Genomic DNA, 17,843 nt, shown 5'->3' with positions numbered 1-17,843 from the left:
TGAGACGAGTCCGCCTGCCAATCATCCGATTTGAAAGCGCCATCATCTAATCTCTGGTAATGACAAAATGGCGACGCCACGCAATTTCCCATGCAGGAGCAGGTCGGTGGAAAAGCTTCCAGGGCGAAACCCCAAAAGCAGCTAGCGGCGATGTCTTGCGATAGGCCGCCCTTATCTTGTCACTGAGCAAGGTCGGCCATATTTCATCCCGCGACCAATCTCCTCAATCTGAAGCCAATCGGGAGGTCAAACGAGCAGATTAGAAGGCGCTCGGAGCGTCTACTCACTCTACTACTGTTTTTGGGTGGCCGCCGTTTTCCGCTTCATCCTTTTGAGAAATGGAGAGCCAAATGTCCGCGTTAGAATTGACACTGAATCAGACGGAAAGCTTCTTAGCGGTTCGACACGCTCGAGTGGCCGGACGCTCCGGCGGGATTTGAGTCATTGCCTCCTTTTGATGTCTTCCCCGCGTTTCCACAGCAACGGCATACCCCGATCGATACGTTTTTGACACGCACGCGCACGCGAGCGTTTGTCATCCGAGCCCGGGTTTTGGTACCGCTGATGAATCGCAAGAAAGGGCCAGAGTTGAAATAGAGCTCGGAGTAATCCATCCACAATGAAAATAAACATGACAAGTGGGAATGATCCCAAAAAGATGAATCACACGAGTAAATAGAAACACCACCACTCCAAATAATCCAGCGAGTCAAGAAAGTGCCGAGGAATGAAATTGTGTGACTTTTTTCTTCTGGTGCCCCCTCGCCACCACGAACTTGTCGCTTTTGTTTTTCCACAGAAGAGCTTGAACACGGCGGCGCCGGCGGATGACTCACAAAGTCCGAGCCGAGCGGGGAGCTTCGGCCGTGAAGGTCACTCCGCCGTTGCCATGACGCCACAGCCATCTTTCTCCTCCCGCCGCCGTCGTCGTCGTGCCCAGTCAGCATGCCGCCGCGTCAACACACGGCGGGCCCAGACGGGCAACCATCTGTCAGCTGCTCTTAGGCTACTACGCAAAATGGCCGACGAGACGTGCGCGAGCGGCGTCACGTGGAGGTCACCCGCCCCAAATCGTCCACACATGCAAAAACAATGGTGCGGTAGAAATACACAGTCAATTTAAGTATTCGTTCCAAATTTAGAAATCATTTTTCAAAAAGATCATTTATACCTAAAAATTAACAAATTCCAACGCAGCTGCATCTTTTCAGCCTGGTGTCATTAAGACATGAAAGCGTGAGGTGGTCTCGTCAAGCCTATTTTTCTCCTGGTGGCTTTGCATAATGCCCCCCCCCCCCCTCGCTCCATTAGTGGCGGCATAACGAGCATAGATGGACGCGTAATGACACTCGCGCTCTCGCTCCTCCCGACTTATTTGGCGGCGGCAGCGGGTGGATGAAGGAAATAAGATTGCACTTTTTTTTCCATTATGATTTTTATGAGGATAGTGGAACAAAAATATTCACTTTAAATGGGATAAAATGGCTTTCGGCTATTTAAATGTTGCCGCTTTTGTTTGGCGCACGTGGTCATCACCGCAGCGCATAATTAGCAGCCAAAAATTCTTTCTCTGCCGTCATAACATTAGGTACACGTGGGTCGGCAACCTGGAGCCGCACGGTGCGTTACCGCGCTCGCCTCCAGCTGCACTCTGCGTGTCACGTGACCCCGCCTGACTAAAAATAAACCCTACATCATGAGGCTGAGTGAAGGTGATGCGCCTTGCGTGGCGCACAAAAAGATGGAACGATTCCGCCTTGAGAGGCTTTGCGAGTGACTGTCGTGCCCAGCTAATTGACTCCTGAAAAATGGGAATATTTAAAAAAAAAAGATAGAATCCTCCAGAATTTTGTGCTGATTAAATAAAACAAACCGCCAGGCCGCTATCTCCTCTGTGTGACCTTGTTGGGAACATCCCATCATATTCTCCCCCCCGAGGCATCTTGTTGGCACCGTGACGATACATCACCTCAAGGCCGCTCGCTCGGCGTACGGCGATATCAGATTTCTGTGATGATATGTCACAATCCGATCGGAGCTTTTAGTTGGCCCAGAGCCAAGCTAGGAGGCGTCGTTATTTTTATATTGGCTTCATTGACACACTGCTCCCTCATGTAGTAGTTGAAAACAGATTTTTTTTTTCCCCTGCCCTCTAAAACGCAGCTCACGGCCCCCCGGTGGTCCGGGGCCCTTAGTTTGTCTAACTGCCCGTATTGACACCACAGACCAGATAGCATCGCCGCTTGCTTGTTCAGTCAGAAAATGTGCTCATGATCTCCTCGACTCTTTTTTTTGGTCTGACAATAGGAGCTATTAACTGGTGCAGTTGGGGGGATTAGGAAAAAAAAAAAGAAATATATGCTGTCATTTCTATTTGTGCGCAAATGTGAGCAGCGGCAGCGTTAATTGGATTTATTTAGAGGGGGAATTGCATTGTATTTCTGCTATTGTTGAACTGACATGAAGAAGGCTTAGGAAATGAGGTGAAGTGGTCATTTGCATTCGCAGAAAACTCTTATATGCTATGGCGTTGGGCGAGAGAAGAGGTAACAGTAATTCCCCACGAAATTTCTGCACATGACATTGTTCTGTTTGTATTGCTTGTGCCTTTTACACTATCTTTTGAAATATACGATGCATAATACAAAATGCGCGGTTATGTTGTTTGTCCATGATTTGCCGTACAAGCGTTGGTGCGCATGCGCACCAAGCGTCCAATTTCCGATGTGGAGATTCCAAAATGGCGGACGTACAAGTGTCGTACAGTAAGTACAGCGTGGACTCAATTAACGTCTTTTGCTATTTTCTTGACGTTTAAAGTTCATATGTTATAAATAATAATCAACGTGGATATGCCTTTTGATCTTTGTTTACACTCCTTTCGCCGTGGAACTTTGTTCGAAGGTAAGTTACGCTAATCAAGTTTGCCTGATTCCCTCATGATTGATTGCCTCATTATTTTGCAAATGTAATTAAAGTGTCATTGGGCTTGATGTCACGGTGATGATGGCTTCATTTTTTTAAATCGTTTTTCCTATACCATGAAATATAACAAATGCCGAATGTTTTTCTTTTGACGTATAAGCTATGTCATGGTCACTTTTTGTGCGGGCTCGTCTCTTGCTAACCTTTGCGTCAAGCCGAGTGCAAAACTGCCGTCCGAGCACATTGTTACGACTGCAAATGTTGTGTTGCTATAAATAGTCAATTGATTATTTCACTGTGGCTACAGAGCTGCCTGACCTTTCAGAGCGCTGTGACAATTTTGTTTTCTTACAGTCGTTAGCTGCCACAAGCCATCATTGTACGTTGTACAATAGTTGTAAAATATTGAATATTGTGTTTACTGTATTACGTAATTGATGTTGCTTCTTCATCTGACTAGTTCGTTAGGTACATAAGTCTCCTAACACGATGTTGATTGACTTTTTTTTTTTAGTGTGGTTGCCATTTTGCAGCTTTCCAGGTCACCATGGTGATGCAACGACCTTGCAGGTGGTTTTTCTGTTGCTTCTCTGGAGAAATGAGCCTTGGCCTCACAGACATGTTCTTACAAGTCTGCTATGACAGGTGAGGGAGGGGTCGGGGGACTCTCACATCCTGCTCCTGCAACCAATCACGGCTGAGCGCTCGCTGCCACGGGATGCTGGAGGGATTCCGAGGAACCGTTCCCCGAGTGTCGTCATCATCGTCGCCGGCGACAGATCATCATCCAAGCTCCGCCTCCGAATTGCCCGCCCTCCCTCTCTCGCTCGTGTCCCATCTCGGCGCATTGCTGCCTCTCCAACTCCAGATGCCTCCGCCTCCCCACAAGGAAGGTGCGCTCACCGCCATCTGTCAGGTAAGAGCAGCGACCACTCCTTTTTTTTTTCCCCCTCCCTCTGCGCAGGAACTCGTGGAAGGTTCCATCCCCATTGGCTTGTTTTCCCGACCGGTGTTGTTTTGTGTGCGTGCGGTCGTCTCTGGTTGCGAGGGGAAACCACGGTGTTGCTGTGTGGGTGGGTCGGGTGGATGAATGGAGAGGGAGGGAGGGAGGAGGGGGAGGGCAGCTTTCATCTCCTCAATCCCATCAAATTGTCTTCTTGTCTTTTTTTGGTGCTTTTCCCAGGAAATGCTCTGTCGATTCTACTGTACTTTTTGCCCGCACGAGCGACTCGAGTGTAGTTTTCACTTTTGAAGGTGTCGTAGCGAGTCGTGGTCCTCCTGTGCCCGAGTCGAGTCGACGGCTATTACGCACAAAAGCGCTTGAACTTTTGCGTTTCAAAGTCCACTCGCTTAATGACTTCTCCCTGCCTCCTTCCCGGAACGCCCTCTTGCTCCTCTTGAGATGATGCAACATCTCGACGGGGAGCCGAGAGAAGATGAGGAGGAGGAGGAGGGAGGGAGGAACGCTGTCCAGGTGCAGCTGTTTACCGCCAGCCTCGGGAATACATTAACCAGGAAGCTCCCCGCTGGCCCAGCGTTACCAGGTGACGGACGCAAAAGAGCGTCCGGAGCCCGGCGCTGACCCCGCCCCTCCCCTCTCCCAGACTATGCCTGTGTTGACGTTCTTGGAGACGGGAGGGCGGCGACCGTGCAAAAATAACATCCCAGATATCCCAAATGTAAGATTTATTTGAGTAAAGCTGTCTGCCAGTCAAGCAGAAATGTCTCACTTGGCGAAATTGATGCACTTGGCAAGGATCAAATATTTGATATGGATGAAATTATTCCATTTTCACCATTGGAAATTTAAGAGGAAAAAACTAGATGAGGTATTTGTCTATAAATGTCCACTCCCCACGCAAGCCAGCGCTGTTGTGGAAATTCCCCGCTTCCCACATAAGTAGTGCCGCTGGCGCTTTCTTAGCAGCTGTCATTTGAGCATCTTCCTTAAGAGGAAATTGCTTGTGGGCCCAGCGCATTTCTTTAATATCCTGAGACGGCGTGTGCGTTTATTAGAAGATGAGCGATTGGCCTGCGCACCCATTCAAAAGCGTGGAAATATCACACGTTCTGGAATATCGCTGTACACGGCCGCTTCTGAAAGTCAACTCTGTTGTGATCGTACCAGCGTGCCGCCGGCCGCTCAAACTTGCCTCCGATGTGAACATCCTTGTTTGTCGCCATGGCAACCAAGTCTCCCGCCGGGCTGTGGGTTGTCATGCCAGCCGCGCCGTGCCGCTGCCTCCCCGCCTCCCTTTTCTGTAGCCGGGTCGGGATTGTCCAGCTCGTTTTTTCTTTTTTTTTTTTTTTGGGGCAGCCAGATGCGTTTTCATCCCAAACATGTCCACCCAGTTTGACGGCAAAACACTTATTAGCAGGGCGCTCGGGCTAATAAGGCGTAATCTGCTTGCGTTTGATATCAAGCATCTCGAGATTCACAGCTAGCGCCCGGCTCGGCCCGGCCCGGCCTTGGGCACAACTTGCCATTTTCACGCCGCCTTATTTACTGTTGTGCTAAGGAGCCGGCGAGCTGATAAGCGCGCAAAATTCAGCATCGCTTCTTATCTCCTAAATGAGCGTGTTACCTTGACGGCGCCAGGAAGAGATTGCGCTCCACTTTCTAATCAGCCTCGCGCCTGACTGCGACGCGGCGCCAACATCTTCAAACGTTGGCGACGACGAGCCGGCCCGTCAATCACGTGCACCCCTCCCACACGCGCGTGATCTTGAAAAGAGAGACCAAAAAATGGTTAGCGTCTCAAGATCTATTTTGTTGAAAAAGACAGATTAAAGAATTTAAAAAAAAAAAAAAAATAGGCCAAAAGGTTAGTTTTAGTCCCAAAAAAAAATTTGTAGGGGAAAAAGTCACACTTTTTTTTTTTTTTTTCAAGCAGCTCCCACAGTGCTGGCGTGATTTGTGTAGCCTGTCGAAGATTTTTGCTGATTGAAAAAGCGGGGCCAATCAGAGGCGGCCGCTGTCAATCAAGCGCGTCCCCGGAAGCCGACGCTAATTGCGTATGCAAATGAGGCGAGCCGAGTGACTTTGCATCGGCTCGGGGCTTTTGCTGATTGCCTGATAAGCGGCAATCTCCTTACGCCGTTTGCCGCCGTTGACGAGGAAATGGTAAATGGCCTTCAGTCATCCACATGGATTGATTAGACTTGGGTGGTTAAAAAAAAAAAAACAAAACATGATGGCACCCGCCGCGTCTCGCCCCCTCTTTGACTCGCCACGTCGCAGGCAAACACGGCGACTCACTGCAGCATCTTCGGCTTCGGGGTCAGCTCGGAGCAAGCGGCTGTTTACACGCCTTCTTATCTTCTTCCTCTTCTCGGCGCTAGATTGACATGGCCAAGTCGAAAAGACGAGTGCCGCGTTGAGTGCACTTGGTTGTGGAGGGGAAGAAAAAAAAAATAATACACCTGTCAGCATTCGTCATGGCCATCACTAGCATCGAAAGAAATTCTGGAGCTGCTCACTTGGCTGTTTGACTTCCGCTTTAAGAATCTTATGGCCTTTTTTGGAGCCACAAAGTATGAATGCAAAAAATTAATTTTACTGTATACTTCCCGACTCCCTTGCACCAGCGTCTCGCTTCAAATTGCCGACACCGATAAATCGAGTCAGCTCGGCCGTCGGGATGAAAAGCTAAAATCTGCCGTGCCATCAAAAATGTCAGCGTGCAGGGATTCATGACGCACGATCAAAAAAAAAAAGGCATCATCGCCGGTCTGGTGTCATCTCGGTGTTCATTTTATCCGACGTGTCGCGGTTGCTCGGCGGCAGAACAAAAGCTGCCGGCGCGCACAATGTTGAGTCAATTATGGAAACAATTAGAATGTAGCCATCAATTATCAATCGGCGAATAATAGGACGGCGCCGGCGTCATTCCAAACGGGCTCGCAAAGCCGCAGGCTAAAAACCCCGCGGCCCCCGGAAAAATGTCAACATTTCCATTTTCCGCCTGCGCGCCGAGCTGAATTTCAAGGGCGTGCATTTTCAAGTGCACCCCCCGGCCCCCTACGGAGACGACCTTCACGCTATCACTCGCTTTCCCCACATCTTCACAGGCCAAAATGTGCACACATGAATCAGCACCTTTCAAATGCTGCATTTCCATGACAACTCTGTCTGCTGCAACAAACAAAAGCCAAATGCACACCCGTGGAATCGCTAAAAAACAAAACAAAAGCCCAAATAAAAGCATCCCGTCCTGGTTTCATCCGCCGTCAAATGATTTTCCGGGGCCCGTTCCGCCCAATGTTCATTAGGCGTAAAAAGTGAAATGAAACGCGAGTCAGGTGCGACCGCTATTCACCGCGCCGCTAATGAGCTCGACCGGCCCACATCAATGCGGTTCCGCTTCACCTCGCAAATTTCCGATTGTGTCCCCGGATGGGTTAGCCGACACAAAAATCGCTCCAAGCGCTTTGGATAATCTCCAGCAACAATGGAAGGTTTTCTGATGATTGTCGCTCGCTCGCTCGCTCGGTTGTTAGCTAATATTTGACATAGCCAAGCGCCTTTTACAACGACTAGCTTTCATCTGGCGTCAAGCAACTTGACTTTTGAAAAGCGGTTTGGACTATACGTATGACTCTACAGTTCTAACTTTGATTTGCTAGCCGGCGACTGCGCGGCTCAGATTGGCTTTTTATCTGCTCCCCGACACGCCCCCTTCCCCTCCAGAATCCATACGTGAGCGCATCGATCTTCTCCACTTAGCAGCGCGGCGTACAAGTGTTATCTGCGGTCGCGCTGAATTGAGGCACTCAGACGCCCGCCATAGATTTTCCCAGGGTTCAAGGTCACCTTGAGGTGCAACGATAAGACCTGAGGAAAAGTACTTTTTTCTTAGCTAACGAGGAGCTCATTTTTTTAACAAGCTGCTCAGGATTGCGGCCAAAGGAGGAAGAAAAGTACGGGGCAATTTAGAATTCACTCGTTGTACAAAACATAATTCTTACCGTCTCTGAAATATTTTTGTGAGCGTGGAATTCTTCAGAAAATCACATTAGTCTCAAATAAGCAAAATTGCCTCATTTCCACGAGCCAGCTAACGGGCTTGGGCCATTATCGCCAGCGATCAGAGCGTATGGATCCGGCGGATCCGCTAAACAAATCACGTCATGCCGAGTCGCGTTTGGCCCGTTGACGTTAAGCAAACGTTTGACGGCGCGCGGCTGGGCTCAGCGTGTGCGCACGCACGCAGCGTGTCTGCATCCATTCGCCTCACTTAGCGCTAATGGCGTGTATTGAACAACAAGCAGGCGTGCTCCAAACACAAGCCGGGGCCAAATAAGCACGCCTAATAGAAGCCGAGCGGACGGCTCGCACAACGTCCCGAGCCGTCCGGCTAATCGGCCTCGATGGGAGACGTGCGCCGAGCGCCGACCCTCTTCGAAGACCGTCAAAGTGGATATGGAGGGCAAAAAAAAAAAAATGGCGTGGCAATATTAACCTCTCGACTGCTTTATTTTGCCGTCGAGCGCCGAGTCGTGTTTACGAGCGACCCGTTCCGCTAGTTTATTGAAACGCTTATTGGCACGCAGATGAGGAACTCGATGGAATATTTATTGCGCGTCAGGCGGTGGGCAAACGGTGGCATAACAAGCGTGTTAATAATTAAAAAGGGCAGCAGGCAATGCAAACATTTGGCAGCCGGCGGCGGCGGCGGTGATGAAAGTGAGCGCGGTCCATTCCTGGGCCCAGCCGCCGGTCTCTTTTGAGTCTTAAGACCCATCCTCCGTTTGCCCTTTGCACTCACCAAGATCTCCCGTTGACCATAAGTCACTTTCAGAAAAATCCTGGGGGAGTAAGCTACGCTAACGCTAACTAGCTATCGGCTGGCATCTGTTAGTCAGCGCACTTGTGTAGAAGCTCCAATGTCATTCAGGCAAAATCTTGATTTTGGTTCCTTTGTTTTCCATTTTTGAAATGATGGATTCCCGTGATGATAATGGCCGCCGCTCGGGCATAATGTGTAAGTAATAAACGCGTCTCGGCCAGCTGTTGTCGCTCCCCGGGGAAATGGGAGGGAGCTCGAATCAGGCAGGCGCTCATCTGGAGAGTCGGCGGCGGACTTCTGGCTCGGCTCGGCGGCGCTAACTCGGCTTTGACCTAAATTTCGCCGTATTTGTCACGCCGTCGATCACAGCTCGACTTTTTCCCTCATCGGTCTTGGCGTCAACCTTTCCCGCCGGCCGCTCGATCGGCGATATCAATCTCCCGTCAATGCGTTTCAAAGGTGACAGCGCGGGTGCACATCTGTATTTGTGACCTCCATCATGGCTGACGTGGCTCCCGGCAACAATCCCTAACGATTATTTATAATCCTTTATTTGTATATCATTTTAGGCAGAGTGTCTCGTTTTAAGCAAATAAGTGGAACGGACATGCAGCGGCGCCCGAGGCGCGGCGCTAAATGCATTCAAATGCGCTAGCCAAGTGGAACAAAGTCAAGTTGAACACAGTCGATCTGTTGACACGAGAACTTTGCCAGCCTGCAGAATCTCGCTCCATTAGATACGGAGCTAATATTTGTCGATTAATAGTTGCAAGAAACTTTGCAGCAAATCCTTGTTGTTTGTTGGAAACCACTGGAATCACACGCTTACTTGCTAGCTCGTCAGCCCGAGCTGTCCCGTGGAGGCTTCAAAAGAAATGCAAAGCATCTTGCGGGTACAGTAGCAAGCCCTCCTTCCATCTCAGCCCTCTCATTTCCGCATGCAAATGTTTCGGCTGGGTGGCCGGCGCCGCATAAATTACATTTGCATGCCGTTGGGCGCAGGACACGGCAGAATTACAATTGAGGAGAGCCGAGGCTGATTGCACTCAGCTCTTTTTTTTTTTTTTTTTTTTGCTCTCCATAACACTTAGCGCCGGCTGCTGCGAGGACACCCTGCCAATCTAGGAGCCCCCCCCCCCCTCGTATTTGTAACGCTGCAGCTCTGCTTACCCAATGAAGCAAATGTTCCTCTTTAAATGAGCTCCCAGCTGAGCTTGGATAATGAGCGAGCGGCTAAGTAGGCAGGCGGAACGTTTGGGGAAATAACGGCCATGTCGGTGTGACCCACCGGGCGAGGCACCTTTTTGGTTCCATCACAGAGACTTGGACCACTTTGATTGGCGGCCATTAACCTCCGGCCCAAGCTCTCTCATTCATCGGCTGCTTTTTTTTTTCTCTTCTTGCCATCAAAGGAGAAATCCGAAAAGGGGAAGCGACGTGGTCTTGACATGTCGGCTGGAGCCGTCACGATGTCGCTCTGCTTTTTTGTCAGATTTGATGACCGGGCGGCGGCGGCGGCGACTCTTTTAATGAGGCGGGAAAGGTCAAAACGTGACGCTCGCTGGAATAACCAACGGGCTCCTGTGAAAGAAAGAAGTCCACCTGGCTAACTTTGATGTTTCCATTTTGAAATGGAGCTTTTGAAGCCGAAGATTGCCGATTTGCGAGCAATCTTTTTTTTTTTTTTCACCCCCCATACTTTTTGAGCCTCTTTTTGATGAAACGTAAACACGGCAACAGAACGAGCACTCTGACGTCGGAGCTCGCAGAGAAGCAACAATTTGGATGTAAACATTGAAAAGTCTGTTTTCCGTATGTCTCCTTGAAGCCGAAAGCAGACGCTCCCAAATAAGGTTTGCGCGCAGGCGTAATTGAATTGTCGTGTACTTTGCAGCCAAATGCGCCCCGGCGCTCGGGGCCTTGTGCTCGTCACACAAACTCGATTAAAGCGAGTCCAACCGGTGGCCGGCGAGCCGCTTCTGACGCACAAACGTCGACCGCGGGCCGACCGGCCAGCGGCGTATTTTTAGCATTTTCCCGAAAGCAAATCAGATTTTGTTGTACGACTGACATTTCGTAGCGTGAGCGTGCTAATTTCCACCCAACAAATATGCAAATTGTCTTCAAAACAAGCCATTAGGAAAAAACGACTTCATTACGTGTGACGCCAGAATGAAAGTGAGAAAATTGACTAATGTTGATAAATGTCAACCTACGCGTCCTTTGAACAGTCACAGAGTTCCATTTTGATAAAAAAAAAAAAAAAGGATGAGCAGGTGAAGCAGCATGTGGCTCAAGTTATTTTTAGATGCCCAATTGACTGCCAGCAAGTTGTTTAACGCTCTTTGCGGTTTCTCGCTGCGATTTCTTCCCAACACCTGCGAGTTGGACCACTTTGAAAAGAAAGCGGCTTTTTGATGAATGCCAGGCGTAAAGTGGGTCGCCCTCCCCGTGGAGGCATCGTGTGCAGTCATGCTTGTCTCCTCCAATAAACCGAAAGGATGGGGGGGGGCAATTTCTAAACTACTAGTTTGCTTTTCCATGACAAAAAGCCACAATTGAATAATATTCCAGTCACATGTTGACTTTTCGATTTGCATGTGTTGATTGCAACATCCATGCACAAAATTCGCTCAAATGTTTTTTTTTTCTTCCCTCCTTTTTTATTTGCCTTTTAATGTCACCTAATTTAGTGAAATGACAACAATGGTGTAATCACAGCATGCTTTTTTCCCCCCCCATTCATTTATTTGATTAATTATTTATTTTTAGGGGGCGATCACGACACGTTTTCACATCAAGTCAGATTAATTTTGAGTGGCAGGCTCGGCTCCACCACTAAATTAAAAAAAAACAAACAATGGAAAATAGTGACTAATTCCCGTCAGCCCAACGAGCAAAATTATTCATGTCGCCTCGCCGCTAATACCCCGATGAGAGAACGGTGAAATACTAAGAAGGCTTTTATGCTAGCTTAGCAGGAAAAAAAAAACAGGTTTTTGCGTGACCTACTTTGTAAAGAGTCTTGGATGCGCTCCGCTTGCTCGTCCCGCCGAAGCTTTCATTTTGCTCATAAGCGACTCAACCATCTGTTTTTATCTCATTTGTCTGCCTCTAATTGGCGTCACTTTTACGGTAATTGCCTTCGAGAAGCGCCCGACTCCTCAACGATTGCTTATCAGACAGCGGGGCCCACACGCAAAACAAAGTCGCGTCTGGAGCGAAGTCGACGGGCATAATGGAAGCCCCGCTCGGACTCCATTGTCCCAACGAGCCCAGCGTAATGTTTGCTGCGTAAACACGGCGGGCTCAGTCGTCTCGTGGTATGGCGGCGGCTTCATCACGAAGCGCAAACATGCAGGGAGCGCCAACAAGCGGGCCTGGCTCGCCAGTCGACTTGGAAGGCAGCGAGGAACTCGTACCCGCCAAAAGAGACAATGGGAAGACGCCAGCCCCTCCCTCCCCGGTGTAATATCACCACGCCGGATATTATGGTCGGCGTAGAACGCGCGGCCGCCATTGTTCCCGTCCGTCCGCTCCTTCCTGATCAACAGATGCCGAGATGAGCCGACGCCTCGTATTGTCATTCCTCATTTTCCAAACTCGAAGCGGACCAGCTCATCCGTCAGACCCTCAAAACGGTGGCGGGAACGTCCCCTGAACATCGCTCTCCCTACGCTCGTGCTCATTAGAAGGAATTGATTGCGTTAATTAGCCCGGCCCGTCTGCCTTCGGGCCCAACGAGTGTTATTTAAAACACGAGCGCCCCGCCCTCCTTGCACCGACTTCATCCTGAACCGCTTTTCCTTTGTGTCTTACAGCAAAGGCCTCTGTGAAGCCGGACCGGAAGGACCCCGCCTGCCCGACCCAGTCAACAAACGGGTGAGTGGCTCATTGAACATGCAGACCCGGTCCTGTCGCTCGGCCTTAACGAGATCCGGAGGCCGGCAATCTCATTTGCCGCACGCAACACGGAGCCGTCGCGCAGCCATTCACGCTGCGTCCGTTTTTTCACTGATTTGAAAATTTTAGTTTAGCTCCAATTTGCAGCGTAATATTCAAGACCGAAGCCGCGGCGCGCCAAAATCGCACGGCCTCGGCGGTCAATCAGACGCCGTTGAGTGATTTGCAAGTGTACGCCGCCGTTCCCTTGATTTGCCATGTAATATTCAGCGCCGCGGGACGGCTCGGCCGCCGTGATTAAGTTAGGAAGCCATCGCAAAATCGATCATTTTAAGCGACTTAAGCAAATTTAAAAACTATACTCCACACTCACAAATTTGTATTCTCAACACGGCCATTTCGAAACGCAACACAACACACAAGTAAAAGAGAATGCATAACAGAATGGCAGCGCTAGCAATGCTAAGCTAGGTTTTAATTTTGCTCGTCTTTTGTCCATTTGTATTTTGATTCCTTCCAGTCTGAAATCCAACTAATTGCAAGTGTCAAGTCTCGGTGCAGCTTTTTGACGTTTTGTCTTTTGCCGCTTGGGTCACAAACGACTAATTATCACTTTCTGACGCGTCGGGGTGATGCTCGGGGCGGGGCTGTCATTTGTGATTGATGCGCAACGTGCGCGCTCGCCGCGTAGCTACCTTCATCCGGAAAACACCTCGGCCGGCTTCCATTAGCGTGCATATTAATCACCCGCCCGGCTCGCTAGTCCAACTTCCACGTTGAGCAAAACAATCTTGAGCTCTGTCACGAGCATCTTTTGGCCCGTGGTCAGCGTGTGGAAATGAAAGTCGCTGCCGCGTCTCCCCGTGCCCCCTTTTTAATCTCGCCACGCCGCTATTTCATTTCCTGCCCGCTTGGATGAATCAAAGCCATCTCGTGTGACTGTGGCGCGCTTTACATTCCTAATCCACATGATGGCACCAGCTCGTGTTATCTCGGCCAGATAAACCAGCACCTGCGTCAGTCCTGGAAAGTAGAGCCCATCTCCGCAACTCCGTCTTGGGTCGTGAAGGCTTCGAGTGGTCGCTTTTTAATCGGGCTGCAATGAGGACGGCGATTCCTGGTCACTTGTCCGTGCGTGCGTGGCGCTGGAGGCCGCCGTCGTTCTCTAAGCATCAAGGCGTGACGCTGACACAGTGAGAGAGGACAAGGCTTGTCCTAGGGGACGGTCACCCCCCCTTCCCTCCCCCGACTCCCTCGTGGTTGTCTGATGTGTCCCCTGTGAGCCAAAGCGTCTCGGACACATTGCGGTCGCCCTGAGCTGGAGGAGATATGACAAACACAAAAGGTCGACCCTGCTTGCCGCCGCCGCACGACACCCGACGCCGAGCTCCGCGCTCACCCGGCTAGCGCGTTCTTAGCTGGCTCGGTTCAACAGCTTATCGTTCGTTCAGCTTGCGTTACAAAGCGCATTTCATACACTAGCTAAGAAATAAAAAGCACGACCTTCAATGGTTCTCGTGGAGGCCGAAGCGGGTGGGCGGGGCCTAATCTCTTCGGCGGGAGCCTGCTTTAAGTCGGCCGGCAGCAAAGAGACGCGGCGTGTTTGTCTTTTTGTTCTTGAGATTTGCTGAGAGGCCGGTCCGGCACCGGAGCAGCTTGAGTGATGTGGCGCCAACTCGCCGCAAAGCAACACGACAACCTTGATCGGGCCGAGCTGCGCTCAACGCCCAACCGCAATCGGGGGAAATAGGGGGAGAGCAGAGATCTGGCGTTTTAGGGTCCCGCGCCAAAGCACGCAGATGCTTGTTTAATGTGGCGCTGGCCGCCGCTCAGCTGAAAATAATGGAACACGGCCGCGTAATTCATGTTGTCTGTTTGCGGCGTGGCGACGGCGGCCAACCTTCTGCCTCAAAGCAGCGCCGGCCCTCCTCTTCCTTTGTTTTCATCCGCGCCGACACCTCCGCATCGAAACGGGCCTTTCGAGAGTCGACCGTCGACGAGAAGGCGCCGTCGGCCCGACTTGCGAGAGCCGTTGGCGTCACGCCGGCTCGGGTTGCCGCGGCAACTGAAAGCGCGCAGTTATTTCGGCAAAGTGCGTCAGGTTTCTCGCACCTTCCGGAAATAAACTCGCGAGCTGCGTCGTCGCCAGATGAGCGACGCCGACGACGGCAGCGTCAATTAAATTACGAAGAATCTTTTGAAGAAATGATGCCCGCAGCAGTGAATAATTGAAAGCAAAACAATCAAAAAGCTTTTCCAATCTGCAGAGAAAGTGCCATTTGAATTTTTGCGAGCCTCTCATGACATATTTGTCCGTGACTGACTGAGAAGGTGCCAGGCGAGCTGCAAGTGCCTTCTTGAAAACGGAGGCGGAGCTCTTCACTTTGATCTGAGAGCCGCTTCATTTAGCCGACCGGAAAACTCTCGCACGCTTTTTACCCCCAAGACTTTGTGACCTTGGCGGGACCTCCAAACATCCCGTCCATATTGCCACGCTTCCCTCCCGTGACCCTTTGGCTTACTCCGAAACGCTGACCCGATACTTTTACAGCGCCAACAGGAGGTTACAGATCCGCACTTCTCATAATACTCATGAAAAAAAAAAATACTGTCTGATCTAACACAGGTGCATCTGGCTCTTTAGATGCTGTCTCCGTGGCGACGACCCCCCCCCCCCCCCCCACCCTCGCTGTCCTAGTTTGGCTAGCCTGCCCTCGCTGAAAGACGTTACGCAACTGTGCCGTTTAGAGCCAGATAGTGACCCAAACGTACTGGCGTGTTGGAAAAATGTCCACATTTCTCAACACACCGCTTAAATTCTTATTTATTTGTTATGATTTATTCAATTGGAAATAATAAATTCATTTTTAGCGCAAATATTTAATCAGTTGTAAAAAATACTAAAAATATTCCAATGAAGCTATCCAGGACTCTGAATAGAATTGAATTGCTCAGTGGTCCAAATTAAGGTATGGAGAAAACCATACGTGGCCCGGCAGCCCTACTTTGAAACACTGGCCCGTCAAGGATGGCGTCTTGGAACTCCGACCGGTCGGCGTAATCTTGTTTGCTCAGGGGCATCGCGTCCGCGACAAAAGGTCCGCCGCCTCGGAGATATTTGTGAGCCCCGTCGCGATAAGGCACAGGATGTTTGCCGTAGATGCGCACTGGGCGCGATTAGCATTAGCGGCTAGCTGCTGGAGCTGTGACTGTTAAACTGAAGATGACTGAAATGATTTAAAATTGCCAATTGGTTGCTTCTCTTTTAAAAAAAAAAGATCTGCATAAAAACGGTTCTTAACTCATTCAAATTGAGCAAAATAAAGAACCCTTGGCAAAATGTTTACGGGCTGGAAGCACATAACTCGGGTGACAAAAAGAAATTGTCCTTGGCAATGAAGCACTCTGAGTACTCGCTCCAAAACTGGCTCATCAGCTTGGAAGGGACTCCAATTACGGAAACCTTTACAGAGCATTTTGAGAAGAAAAAAAAGTATATCAGGCTGACAAATAAACTCCCGAGGTTAAATTCTTCAAGGTCGGCCCGCTCCGCCGCCGCGCACCCCCATTTCCGTCTAGATTACGGCGGTAATATCTCTCCTGCGGAGTATGTGTCGATCCAAAGATTGCCTCTTCTGCGTGTGCTTACATAAGCAAAGGCGGCGGAGCGTGAAGATGCTAGCCAAGCCGCGTCGGGAATTCTGCAAACGGGAACGATATTTAGCGGGAACGAGCCCTCGCTGCCATTGTTGTTGTTTTTCTTTTTTTGCGGAAAGTGGCACGAGGTGATGAGCAGAAGGCTCGGAGGAGAAAATGTGAAAAGGCAGCAGGAATGGACGGAGGGAGGGAGGGAGGAAAGGAGGGAAGGAGGGAGAAGCGCCGCAGATGGCTGCTGAAAGGCAAATCTTCTCCCGAGCGCATATTTAGCGGCGCATTTTTGAATGGCGCCACGTGCAAAGTCAAGAAGGATATTTGCGACGGCATTCCGCTTATGATTTTTTTAGGTCAGGCTTGGGATTCAGGAGGTATGAAACATTTTCCTAATTAGAAGTTCTTTGTTAATCAGTTGCAATCAGTCACATTTGATTAGCTTTGATTTACATTCAAGTTTGGCGATTATTCTTTTGTTTCCACCTAATCTCTTCTTTTGTTCTCACTACGCGTGCGTCCAAGGTCCGAATCTCAGCGGGCCGCCGCCGTAGTGTCAGTTCAGGCGGAGTTCAGAAGCGGCGCCGGCAGCGTCATTAAAGTCTATTTGGCTCGCGTCTCAGCCCGGCCCGGCCCGACCCGGCAAAGTGAGCGGGGCCCCGCCGAGAGAAGGCCAATTTCTCCTCTCATATTGGAGCTGATGGATCCAAAGTGGCACGGCGGGCAAACCGGGAGAAGGCGAATGACGAGGCGTGTGCGCCGACATCCTCTTCCCCCAATTTGCCGGGCCCGTGTCCATTAAGGCGCCGAGTCTCCACCGGAGCCGCTTCTTTCTATATTCTTCTTGTTTCTTCTCTTTTTCGGGGCTCGACGGTGTGACTCTAAGCAGAGTCGCGGAGTCGTCAAGGTGACCTCAGAGGGATGATGTAACGCCCGACCCCCTCCCCTCTGCTACCGCCTTGATCGTTGTCTTCATTTTCCACCACGTCCATTTGTGTTTGATCTCCCTCGGGAGCAATTTAACACCTCAAACGTGGGCTGGCTCGTCGAGAAGACGGCTCAAAGCGTCGTTGGGGTCACTTCACGTGTTTTCCCATTTCGTTCCTCTTTAGGATTTGTTTACTTGCGCCGTGAAGGTGGAGAAGGGAAACGCAAATTGGGACGGAAGAAAAATCTAAAGCCGAGGGGCCGTCTGCGCTTTCCGCACCTGACGAAGCCATCCATCATCGGACCGCCCGCCGCCCAGCGTGGCCGACTCCTCCGCACATGCACCGTTGCGCCGCGCAGTCAATTCCGCGTAATGAGCAATTGTGCTGCCACGTTTTTTTTTTTTGTATCCGCTACACACACGCTCACACACAGCGGGGATACGGACAACATTAGCCCGCTCCAGTAGTGATGTTGCCGAGTATCTGCGGCTAAGGTAGCCCCCAGGGGGCCCCTCCCTCCCTCCCTCCCTCCCTCTTCCCCCACAATCCCCTGCCGGTGTAAAAACAACAACATTCACGACATCAGCAACTTTGCGTTGACTAGGAAGACTCGCTCGCATCTGCAAACCACACCTTTGTCTTTGGCATC

At 50.5% G+C, this 17,843-nt stretch overlaps 1 protein-coding gene across 3 annotated transcripts in view; it reads left to right on the top strand.

Moving 5' to 3' along the window:
* The first annotated feature begins 45 nt into the window (after window positions 1-45).
* The window catches only part of syt1a (synaptotagmin Ia), a 37,596-nt gene continuing 19,798 nt past the window's right edge, over window positions 46-17,843 (top strand). Inside the window, exons 1-4 of one of the 3 annotated variants that reach the window (XM_049761549.2) lie at window positions 46-2,904; window positions 3,440-3,495; window positions 3,571-3,841; window positions 12,536-12,596. The gene's annotated coding sequence lies outside the window, so the exon portion shown is untranslated. The remainder of the gene's footprint in view (window positions 2,905-3,439; window positions 3,496-3,570; window positions 3,842-12,535; window positions 12,597-17,843) is intronic. The other 2 variants (XM_049761550.2, XM_068649666.1) reach the window with 2 other exon arrangements.

Source organism: Syngnathus scovelli, chromosome 22 (assembly GCF_024217435.2).
Source record: "Syngnathus scovelli strain Florida chromosome 22, RoL_Ssco_1.2, whole genome shotgun sequence".
NCBI lineage: Eukaryota > Metazoa > Chordata > Actinopteri > Syngnathiformes > Syngnathidae > Syngnathus > Syngnathus scovelli.
Note: the sequence above shows the minus strand (reverse complement) of the source record. Positions and strands in the feature narration are given on the sequence as shown.